Genomic DNA, 13,329 nt, shown 5'->3' with positions numbered 1-13,329 from the left:
TACCAAATAATATTTTAGGGACATGCAGTTCATACTATTTCAATTGGTTCTATTTCTTGTGTCATAACTACCAAGCAAAATAATTGTTAGAGTTTACTTGAACAATAGCTTTTTTCGTTCTCAAAAACGCTTCAATGTCTTTATAAATTAATATAGCTATAACTTACTTGATTAGTTCAAGTGAAAGTCGTCCGAGACTTATTATGTGCAATTAGATTTGTCAATGCTCGCGTGTTTCCCAGGATCTCCCGTATTTACCCCTAATTTTTAAGTCTTCCGGCTCCCGTATTATTTTTCTCTTCCAGCATTTTTCCTCATTATTTTTGCATAATATAAACATTTTTATTCTAAACATTTGATTTTGCCATGATTGATGATTGTTTATATGATGAATTTTGTTGTTCAAGAGATGCATTACAATATGCAGTCTTTATAGGACGTAATGCTTGCCCGCTTAAAATCAAATCATGTTAATGTTATAAATTTAGAAAAACTGGTAGTTTTGTTCTAAGAATATCAAGTGGTAATGCTCATACAAAGCAGATTCTTCACTTCATGAACAATTGGACAGATGTTAGGAACAGGAGCACCACACTTCTAATCAAATCAGAGCTGAAAACTGCAGTCGACTTCAACTATTACGCGAGACAAAATCTGTCTCAAAATACTCTTAATTGAAACCTAGCTGCCGAAGTGTAGAATATAGTTGGCTTTTAGTAACTGAATCGAATAATTTGTCTATTTTCTATTTGAAATTTTGTCGATTCCTTAGTCTCCCGTATTTTCTTAAAAAAAAGTTGGCAGCCCCATGTGCAACAGGAATACCGCCCGAAGTTTGCTTTAGGGGTGTTGGTAACAATGGCTATAGAAATTATTTGTAGGTATGGTTGGCGTACTTGTCACTGTTGATTCGAAGCAATGGGTAAAGGAGAAAGAATGGTGCAGTATGGAAACATTTTAAAGTGAATAGTTTGCAGTAATTCGTTTTTACACTACAGAATGGCGTATACCTGCAAAAGTCCTTAATCGTAAAAAATGGTTGCAGTATATGGAGAGATATGTTTAGGAAGATCAGCTGTAAAGGATTGGTATACGCTGTTTCGTCCAAGCAAAAATATGTCTACAGGACAATCCACAACGTGAGCAAGCGCTCTAGGCTACCATGCTTAATTAAGTTCAATATGTTGGTGTTCTTGCCAATGGGAATAGGAGAATAGGAATAACGAACTTAGTTTACTACTGAATATCAGCTACGGAAATATCTATAAAAATTCTCCACAAACACTTGCAGTATTGCAAAGTTTGCGAGCAGTGAGCATCACACATTTTAACTGCTGAGCAGGAAGCCGGACGTGTGAAAATATGTCAACAGCAACTCAGACGATATTAGTGCATCGCACTGTGACAGGTAACGAGTCCTAGTACCATCATTTTGAGACACTCTTCTCGGTGCAGAATATAATGCATCTCTTATGCCTAAAAGGTTCAAGTTGCAAGAAAATGGCAGGAAAGACATTTAATCGTTTTTTCAGTTATAGCGGTCAGAGGTCCATTGCTAGTGGAATTTCTGGAGAGTAAAAAATGTATCATTGCCCAATGCGACATAGACACTTTCGGTCATGTTTGAAAAAACGTCTATAATAATTGCCCTGGCATTATGACAAAAATAATGAATTTACTCCAGGGCAATGCTCGACCTCTCACTGTCAGATCAACATGGAATGAGTTCCAAGATTTCGCTGGGAAACACTGTCACCCCCTTACAGCCCAGTCTTCTCCATGCGAAGTCTATATTTTTTAGAGTTGATGAAAAACCTAAAATGAACCACATTTTCATGAGAAGATACTATCTTCGCAGACCGAAGTACATTTTTTATAAAAAAAAGTGTAATATTACTGGAACGTAGGAGCGAGAAATAACTTACACTCCAAAAGGATTACGTTATGATACAGTATGATGTTAATTTCTACATGGAGAACAATACACTTTTAGTCCATAGAATTCCTTCGTAAGTACTGAGCAGATTTCCTTATGACTTATTACGTACCAACTGTTTAAATCATCCTAGAAGTATGCACATTAAATTTTAGGTCGCTAATGGAGAGAAGTAATTAAAACTGCTTAATCTCCGTCACGGCTGTTAACTCACCGCTTCGCCTGTTGACTGTATCAATTATTTAATCACGAGATAATATCAATATATGTAAGGTAAAACCACCTAAAACTGCGCAGTCTCTAAGATTGCGCAGTGTCATATTTTTATATTTGGGAGTATCGTTGATTTTCACCGTTCCGTCGAGAGAAGTTCCTTGTGAGTTATAGCTCTGTGGTGTAAAGTGTTTGTGTGAAAGTGGATTTATAAAGGTTTATTAGGTAAAAATTGATTTTACCTTGATTCTCTTATAAATTTCCATACTAAGAAAGTTAAGCTTATTTAACAATTCCAACGATGTAAACCTGCATGCATGTATTACTGTTGCTAGACAAATGCATAAGCTACGTTATGCACTTTTCCCTGTTTGTCTAAGTAAACACTCCTGTCATTTATTGACTACAATGCAGAACTGTGTAGAATCCTCTAAGATTGCGCTTCAGTGCGCAATTTTAGAGGCAGTAAGCAATCTTAGAAGTACATCGCCTCATACAACCAGTTTTAAAAATTAAATATTAATTTTTGCAGCTTTCTACTCACGTGTGTCATAACTTCGTCGTATGTTAGGAAATTAGACAAAAAATTAATATTTATCCATGAAATATTAGAGAAAAGTCGAAAAATAATCGAAAATGACAAAAGCATACGGAAATGGAGATACATTTCCTTAGCAGTTCAACCTGAGATTTTTGAACAGGCACTAATTTCACCAGCTATGATCTCTTCGTTACCAGAAACAACGGAGTCAAAGAAACGGAAACGAATTTAAAAAACATCTGATATTTTCTCTTCTTCTCCGTACAAGAACTCACTTCTAGAAACAATGAAAACTTCTAGCAACAAGAAACAATGCAAAAAGACCAGTTCTAGTGATTCTTTAGCTACAACAAAAAAGTCGTACAACATTAAACAATGCAGGAAGAATTTCAATTACTACAATCCATCAGCGTCAACTTCATCACATCGGACAGTTTCAGAAGGAAAAATTTTCTGTCCTGATTGTGACAAAGCCTATGAAGAACCAATTTCTGAGGCCTGGGTGCAGTGTAGTGGATTTAAGCTACGAAGGTGTTGGACTTTTTAGACATGTGTTGACGCGCATTCTTAAAGTACAACGTGCGCAGTCTTATAGGACAGTTCACAACTTTTCAAAGAAGTACTTCTACCGAGAACAAATATTTCATTTTTGCAACTTTTTTCATATTATTGTGATCTTATGATTCAAGAGTTTTGTTTCATAAATATATTTTTTATATTGGTCTCAAAAATGAGTATCTAAGGACACAAATCTACTAAGTGCGCAATCTGAGGAGCATTTACCTTTCTGTTGAAATAAGTTGAAATAACAGCATTCTCAAACGGCGCAAGTGAAATATTCTAAATACTACTGTATTTCGGTCTCCGTAAAGAGTGTACTGGGTGGATGCAAAGAATATTGACTCCGTGACAAAAGTCTGAAAGAGTGCTTTGCTTCAGTGAAAATTTGGCTTTATTGAGATGAGATGAAAGTTTTCTTGAAGATTAGTAGATGAAACATCGGTGCACCGCTTAGATCCAAAATCTAGAATTCAAAGCATATAGTGGAGGTATCGAGGTCCTCCTTCACTTCGCACGTTTCGAGTACATTCCTCAGCAGGAAATAGTCGTTATGGCCACAATATTACGTGACGCTGAAGTAATTTTAAAGGTTTATTATTTTAACAGAGATCCGACGGTTACTGCACAATATTACGCAGCATCAATCACTCCCCTTCGCCATAACCCCTGGTAGAGGGGCAGAGAAGGCCTGACGGCCTTATCTCTACCAGGTTAAATAAATAAATCTAATCTAATCTAATCTAATTGTATAAAAATTAAAGTAAAGATATCTCCTAACATTTTGTGTTCTGTCTCAATAACAATGGGTCTATAATTCCTATAGCATTGCGGTATGGTGTAATAGAATTTTCCTCCAAAGCACCATAGATGCGGCTAAAAGTAACGTTAGATGGACAAATTCTTGTCAGATCGGAAACGATTTTTTATTACACTTAAGGCTATGGATCGGTGAAAGTAACGAAAAAAAAAAAAACATTAAGAAACGGAAATTTTGTTTTTAACTGTGAAAAATAAAATTATGTTTCAGTTTCCTAAATCTGTGCTTATTTTGGCCCTATGAGAATTTAAAGCCCCTCAAGACGAATTTAAAGGGACCAGCGCGTGCGTGGAGCTGCAGCCTGAGAGACTTCGTTCTTCATTCTAACTAATTTTACTTTTTATTCAGTTCATATTTCGCGCTGTTATGTAGGAGAAAAATGTGTGTGGTAGACCTGTATAGGAAGGAAAGATATGAATAGTATACATAATATACATGCTGCACTTTGATACTCGTTTTTCCGATTTTACCAATTTTCAAAATTTTGTAACATTCAAAATGTCCTAATGAATGCAGTTTTTCTTCAATCTCCGTAAAAGATTGTACAGAAGTCCACAAAAGCACGTAAATAAAATAATATATATGTTTTCTTCTGCTATTGAAAGTATTGAAATCACCGTGTGTTGAGAATATGATTAGTTTTAAAACATTTAAAAATGAAGAACTAAAGGCGTAAATATTTTTTTCTCATAAAGTTATTGAATAATATGAAAAGCATGTGTCCTATTTTACATACATACATCAGGAATAAATTAAATATAAATTTAAAGAAAAATTGTATAAACTTTGAAAAACGGGACAGTTATAATTCAGTAATAAAAACAATAAAATTAATAATTATTAATAATAATAATAATAACAATAATGATAATAATAATAATGGCTTTATATAACCTGGTAGAGTTAAGGCCGTAAGACCTTCTCTTACACTCAAACCAAGATTAAAACTTGCTTATATAGTTGAACATACAACTGGATCGGATTTAAGTAATTAGGGTAAACTGTATAGTGATTGACCACTTAAGCTAATGAATAATAAAACAATGAAATAGCGGAAAACAGTGGTAACTTACTGAGAGAATTTTAAAGGCATTGGGTCAAGTGAAGATTCAGAAACAAATCAAAATCAATAAACAAAAGAAAAAATAAAATTTTAATGCAAAGATAAATTAAATAAACACAACAAGTCCACTTTTACAGTTATTGACCGTCTACTGCACAGTTATTGACCACACGCTTATTAGTGATTGACCGTCTACTGCACAGTTATTGAATACTCATTTATTAGTGATTGAACAACACATTTTCACAATTTTCACTTTTTTCTTGTCTGTTTCGTTTCTCTTCTTCTGATCTTTCTCATTAAGAACTATTCGCCACCGGCGTAGCTCTGTCGGCAAAGGTGTTTGCCTGCCGATCCGAAGTTTCGTTCGGGCGCGGGTTTAATTCCAGCTTGGGCTGATTACCTGGTTGGGTTTTTCCGAGATTTTGTCCAACCGTAAGGCAAATTTCAGGTAATCTATGACGAATCCTCGGCCTCATCTCGCCAAATACCATCTCGCTACCATCAATCCCATCGACGCTAAATAACCTCATAGTTGATACAGTGTCGTTAAATAACCAAGTTAAAAAATAAGAAAAGAACTCTTCTCGCTGCCTTTTCTTTCATTTCTTATTCGCTTCCTTCCTTCTCTTGCCTCTTCTTCCATTTTTCTCTTTTGTGCCTTATCAGAAGCAAGTGTGTGTCATTTCTCTGATGTTATTACAAATGGCTTCACCCAGCACTGGACGAGGACCAAAGAACACTTTTCCTTCAACGGGATATTTGCTTCTGGACGCTAAGGTTGCTTTTAGGACACCAAACTTCTTGGCAGCTTCATTTAAATCAAATCCACTGTGGACAGGTTCTGTAGCGTTTCGTAAAGCTTCCCCTGTATAATGCACTTTACCTGGCTTAGGCATTATAATATAGTATCAGTCCTGTAAAAATCCCCATCATTTAACCGATAACATATATAGAATTGGAGCAAATTGGTCATTATTCTAACAAATAATTTATGAACGACCAATCACTGTAGTTTGCGGCCATTCACTTTATAGTGATTGACCACGGGGCATTTTTATGTCATATAAAAACTTTAACAAAATAATATTCTGTGGACGGAAACTTTATACCTTTTCTCACACTGTGAGTGTAAAAACGAGCACCAGAATTTATGTATCCTTTGCAGAATAAATAAATTATTGGATGCATTATTCTTAGCAATTTCTCTAGTTACTTACACTTTATTAGGTTCAGTTGCATTTCCAATCGATTTCAGTCCTCTCAGACAACAGACACTAACTCAGTGGGATGAACAGCGACAACTAACCACAAATAAGGGTTGCTACTAGAGGTATATGCAGCAAAAAGTGAAATCACGATCGTGGTTTATTCACAATATACTTGAAAAAAGGAAGCGGTCAATCACCGTATACTGGTCAATAACTACCTAGTTTACCCTATATACTGATACGATTTAGGTACATAATGAGATTAAAAGAGGCAGTTACATAAAAATTGACGTCATAAAATAAAAAATAAAGAGTGGAATAGATATTAATATTGTTAGAATCAAATAAGAATCACACAAAAACAGAAGCTGATAGTTCAATAAAAAATAATGTAGGCCTACACAGTAAAAATAAAAATAAACACATTGGGATACATATTAGTATCAGATTACAGGTAAGTAGGATTCACGTAAATAAACCAGAAACCGACAATTGAATAAAATGTACACAATAAAAAAGTAAAAATACTTACTTACTTATGGCTTTTAAGGAACTTGGAGGTTCATTGCCGCCCTCACATAAGCCCACCATTGGTCCCTATCCTGAGCAAGATTAATCCAGCCTCTATCATCATACCCCACCTTCCTCAAATCCATTTTAATATTATCCTCCCATCTACGTCTCGGCCTCCCCAAAGGTCTTATTCCTCGGCCTCTCAACTAACACACTATATGCATTTCTTGATTCGCCCATACGTGCTACATGTCCTGCCCATCTCAAACGTCTGGATTTAATGTTCCTAATTATGTCAGGTGAAGAATACAATGAGTGCAGTTCTGCGTTGTGTAACTCTCTCCATTCTTCTGTAACTTCATCCCTTTTAGCCCCAACCATTTTCCTTGAGAATTTATTCTCAAACACCCTTAATCTCTGTTCTTCTCTCAAAGTGAGAGTCCAATTTTCACAACCATACAGAACAACCGGTAGTATAACGGTTTTATAAATTCTAACTTTCAGATTTTTTGACAGCAGACTAGATGATAAAAGCTTCTCAACCGAATAATAGCAGGGATTTCCCATATTTATTCGGCGTTTAATTTCCTCCCGAGTGTCATTCATATTAGTTACTGTTGCTCCAAGATATTTGAATTTTTCCACCTCCTCGAAGGATAAGTCTCCAATTTTTATAGTTCCATTTCGTACAATATTCTGGTCACAAGACATAATCATATACTTAGTCTTTTCGGGATTTACTTCCAACCCTACCGCTTTACTTGCTTCAAGTAGAATTTCCGTGTTTTCCCTAATCGTTTGTGGATTTTCTCCTAGCTTATTCACGTCGTCCGCATAGACAAGAAGCTAATGTAACCCGTTCAATTCCAAACCCTCTGTGTTATCCTGAACTTTCCTAATAGCATGCTCTAGGGCAAAGTTAAAAAGCAAAGGTAATAGTGCATATCCTTGCTTTAGCCCACAGTGAATTGGAAAAGCATCAGATAGAAACTGACCTATACGGACTCTGCTGTAAGTTTCACTAAGACACATTTTAATTAATCGAAGTAGTTTTTTGGGAATACCAAATTCAATAAGAATATTATGTAATACTTCTCTCTTAACCGAGTCATATGCCTTTTTGAAATCTATGAATAACTGATGTACTGTACCCTTACACTCCCATTTTTTCTCCATTATCTGTCGAATACAAAAAATATGATCAATAGTCGATCTATTACGCCTAAAACCATACTGATGATCCCCAATTATTTCATCTACATACGTAGTTAATCTTTTCAAAAGGATATTCGACAAAATTTTGTAGGACGTCAACAAAAGTGATATTCCTAGAAAGTTACTACAGTTAGTCTTGCACCCCTTGTTAAAAATAGGTACAATTATGGACTCCTTCCATTGTTCTGGTACAGAAAAGTAATAATAGACTAATAAAATAATAATAATAATAATAATAATAATAATAATAATAATAATAATAATAATAATAATAATAATAATAATAGTAATAAACAACCCAGTGGAATGCATATTGGTGTTTAGTGATAAAAACGGTATTTACATGATTACACAATAAATATAAGAAACGAAAAATAAAAATAAATACAGTGGAATACATTGCATTAAATATTTGCAACGCGTTAGGTCTGGCAACTGATCATAAGATATTTTTCTAATTTACATTTAAAAGGAATTAAAGTTCTGCGGCCCTTGACTTCAGGCAGCAGAGAATTCCAGTGACGAGAAGTAGCAACGTGAAAGATGAAGAATAAAGAGATGATGTGTGCAGTGGTATTTCTAGCGTGTTAACATATTGTGACCGAGTATTTAAGTTATAATAACGAGAAAGATTGTGGAATCGGACTAATAAGGAAGAGGGAGCAGAAGTGTGCAAAATTCGATATAAGAGAGAAAGGGAATGTAACTTTCTGCTCTCATTTAACCAGATCCACAATAATTTATCGAAAGAAGGCGAAATGTGATCGCAGACTAATTGGAATATCAAGGTAAAAATTTGTGTATTGCATGTCCATATCGCAAGAAATACGTGGTAAAAGTTTCAGATTAATTGGTGTAAAAATGTATAAGTTAGAAATTCCACAGATCCATAGCACAGTCTAGTACATACAGTCATGAAGCTTGAGTTGTAAGGGTGCTAGAAACAATAAACTATGCAGGTACTACTTCGTATTTTCTGTAATGAAGCGATAGTAGCGATCCTAGTAGTTAGCAACTATCTATGGATGCATATTTACTAGGTATTGAGCTTCGTGACTGTATATACTAGACTGTGTCTATAGCCTTAAGGAAACATCACCCAGTACCCAATTTGAATCCATCAACCAAGGACGGTTCTGTGTGCATATCCAATGCTAGTGTCACTTACCATAGGTACATGCTAATATGAGAAAATAATTAAAATGCATGTACTTACGGAGGAACATTTCAGTCCCTCAGAATTTTATTCGGGAAGCGAGCTATAAACGAACTGTAGCTTGTGTTACAGGACTGCTGCGTACGTTGGCGTTTTATTTTACATTTGATGTGAGCACCTGCTACCGTGATATCGATAATCTTTGTCACGGCGAAATTTATTTCTCATCCAATTCCATGTAGAATGGAACAAATGACGAGCGCATGGTGCATACTAATTAATATTGGCTACATTCTTGTGTGACAAATATTGATTCCGGATTTGTTTGGCTGCCAGGATGGGCTAGCCAATGTTACGCACGCAGCGGACGTAGCAAAAACCACACGGAATGACTACGTATACCAGTTATGCGAGTCTCAATCAGAGTTGAAATGAAGCGTATTCACACAATAATCATCTAGCTAGATAGAACGGTACATAAAATATCTGTATACCTACCTACGCACATACGAACATACCTGCATGCCTGTCTTCCTACCCGCATGCTCGTCTATCTGTCTGTCTGTCTGTCTCTCTCTCTCTCTCTCTCTCTCTCTCTCTCTGCTAGTGTTTATACAGGAACATCATTTTAATTTTACTAACATTTCTAATATTAACCTGAATATACCTTTCGATTAACGGTTGAGAGCCGGAAATACAGTTTGCTATCCCCTTCCACGACTGGAGTTCGATGATACTGGCGTAAAATAAAAACAAATCATTTTACTGGGTATAAGGGGGAAGAAACGTAGTTCATCCATTTACGTAAATTATGAAATATAGCGATTTTGAATTACATTAGGTTTTTGTTTAATCAAAATACAGTACTATATTAACAATAAGTGTTTTTACTCACGAATTGAGCTATCCATTCGGACGTATTCATTATACAGTGTATATTATACTGTCTACAGCATATTAGCGTACAATATAGAGAATAAAGTTAAATTGAAAAATAATCATAATATGGATATTTAAACACAATTTTGAAAATGGTGTCCGTTCATTTCGATACACGTTCCAGTTCCTTTGTCAATATTATCGCACTATAGACTATTTTACCTAATTCCAATTACCAGTTTTGTCCTTCGTACTAGTAACTCATGTTGAAATAATTCTGTACCTACTCTATAAAAGAGTACGTACCTTACGCACTGTAAATTAAATCTTCCTTCTGCCCCATCCGTAGAGATAAAGTTACTCAGACATGCTATCTACTGTCCGTCCAAGTGGTTATGTCCCAGGATCGTAGAAAGTTAAATCACGTGAAAGTTAATTACTTAACGAGACCCTTTTATTTAAGTTATTTTAAAAAGTTGCATATATTAGATAGACGTCCAATTCCTAACAGAAATTAATGTTTTCAGAAAAGAGCTAAGACAGTCCAGCCACTAGCCTTTACAGAGGGGCGAGCAGAAGCAGGTGGGGAAAACTGGGATGCGACGTAGGCAAACAGACAATAGTACCTATGCGAAAATATGATTCAATATTGAAAACTCTTTCGTCACTGGAAAACGCGAACATATTTCTGGAACGTACCATATTTACTAACTCAGTACTGTTTGCTATGACCGTAAGACGACTTTGACTGCATATTCAACCTTGGTTCTGTGTGGAGTTTACCAGTATAGAGGGTGGGAGTGAAGTACATTAAAAAACTCAGGTACAATAAAAATTGAAGTGAAAATAAAATGATGTCTCTGTATATTGTTATCTATAAGTACAGAGTGTTCCAAAATAGTATTTATACTGTTTGAATGGCTACCTCAAACCTTTAAGCGACCCTCAACAGTGAAGTATGTATGGTGGACTGCATCCGAATTGGGTCCGAGAAGAAAATATGGTGTCCGGATTGGCTCCCCCCCCCTTTTTTTTTGCATTGGCTCCCAAGAAAAGCAATTCTCGTTCGAATAGGCTCCCTTACACACTGAGACATCGGGACGTGTAAAATGTTTCTATCAAAGGTCACTTACAGTTCGATGACGCTGTAAAATGTGTCTATCAAAGGCACAGTTAGATGGCGCTGTAGTGTCACGCGCTGTACATCCACAAACCGATATGTTTCTCGCTGACGAGTTTAGTTACATTCGAAGTTGAAGTCTAAATTTTATTCTCTTCATCCCAATATTTTTAACTTTGTTGATGTTTTAATTTCTATTCAAAATAACACATAGGCCTACATTAAACTGAACAGTAGGAAGCAGTACAGAAACAAACAACAACTTGAAAAAGATAAATTTCATAAAAGTGTTATGGAAGAATACAGAGGACGTATGCAGGTTTTAGAAACGTGAATGTAGAGAATCCTAAGTCTGTTAAACTGGGAAGGAAAATGCTTGTAGGTAACAATGTAATAATTCTTGAATATTATGTAATATGCAATCTTTTGTGTTTCATTGGAATAATAATGAAGTGAGGCCACATTACTCAATTTCGATGTTTATGTTGTTGCAATACCTGCTAATGGAGCAAGAACAGTTTGGCTTAAGTTTTATTTTGTACCGATATATTTCAGAACTGGAAAGGACACTGGCGTAAATTTTAGTAACCACCAACTACTAAAATATGTATATGTTTTTTAATAATCAATTTTTCAAAACAAATACCTATTTTGTAATGTATTATAGAAGCAAAAGGTATTTTTATATGAATAAAGTATTCTTTATTTTGCAGAAACGGAAGAATCTGTTTGCAAATATTCTCCACTGCAATAAATGAAAGATTATCAGAATAAGCACAATTATTGAAATATAATTTTGTTATACTATATCATATTTAGTATGTCTTTGAATTTTCACTCACTCACTCACTCACTCACTCACTCACTCACTCACTCACTCACTCACTCACTCACTCACTCACTCACTCACTCACCTAACCCTAATTCTCTATTTTTCTCTCTCAGAAAGCATACTCTTGGTAACAAATGTGTCTAATAGCGGGGCTCCCCAGTATTAATTTCAAGCGAAGGAAAACTCACAATATTTAGGTAACGAATTCTCCGCCTCATTTCGTCAATACCATCTCGCTATCACCAATTCCTTCGACGCTATAAACCTAATAGTGAATATAGCGTCGTTAATTAACTGGCACCTCTTAATTAATCCGATAGAGATCGTCAGTGTTTGATACGTCGTGGAATAAACTAATATTACGTGTTTATAAAGTCCCGCACCGTGGCGCCGTGGTCTAATGCTACGTTTACACGGCGACAGTTTAGAGAAGAGAGCTAGAGATTATAGCTGAGTATCACCGTGTAAACGGTTGTGAGAGCAGGTATCTCGTTGACTTTAATATCTAAATAGAGAGTCTAAATAGAGCGGCCTTGAAAACTGCTCTCGCCGTGTAAACACCCTGAACAGAGAACTCGCATATACTGTCAGCTCTCATTATAGCTACTCTAAATTAGTCAGCCAAGTTGAACTTTTTCATTAACTCTCGCGACTGTTGCGTACGAGATTATACAAGCTTACGCATAACTCTTGAAATACAGGTCTAAAGTAATAATCATGCTACGTTTGCACGGCGACAGTTCAGAGCGAAGTTCTGAAGAATCATGAGAGCTCTCTAACGGAGTGTTTACACGGTGACAGAATATACAGTAGCTTCTATAAATCCAATAGCGAGCTCTCATGAGATTTATGTAATTCTAAACTCTAAGTTACTCTCCGGACCGTTTACATGGTGCAGACAGTTTAGAGTGAGAGAAAGTGTTGAGAGAGAGCATTTAGAGAAGAATAGGCTGGTCAGTGCCTTTTTTATGATATCATCACCCATCTAACTTCTGAGCAGTGTGTCAGCAGTTGTGTAATCTGACCGCGCATAGCACTTGTGTTACTAATATTGTTGGGTGAGTCATTATTTATTTATTCGTATAGAATACTATAATTGCACGAAGGACGGAGTTGATAGTCTTGATCAAAAATGTGCAAATTATAGCTCAAGTCGGCACACATGTAATTTACATTCTATGAATCAGAGATGCATGAAAATAGTACCAATGGTAAGAGAAACTCAGAAAGTTTAGTTGTGTTAACATTGTTTCCCTACTTGATAACAAGCCT

The 13,329-nt window shown here is 35.6% G+C and overlaps 1 protein-coding gene across 1 annotated transcript in view; it reads right to left on the bottom strand.

The window, feature by feature from the left end:
- LOC138708536 (dipeptidase 1-like) overlaps nt 1-13,329 on the bottom strand; it is a 297,564-nt gene that overhangs the window by 13,322 nt on the left and 270,913 nt on the right. The window lies entirely within an intron of this gene.

This window comes from Periplaneta americana, chromosome 11 (genome assembly GCF_040183065.1).
Source record: "Periplaneta americana isolate PAMFEO1 chromosome 11, P.americana_PAMFEO1_priV1, whole genome shotgun sequence".
In the NCBI taxonomy this organism is placed as follows: Eukaryota; Metazoa; Arthropoda; class Insecta; order Blattodea; family Blattidae; genus Periplaneta; species Periplaneta americana.
Note: the sequence above shows the minus strand (reverse complement) of the source record. Positions and strands in the feature narration are given on the sequence as shown.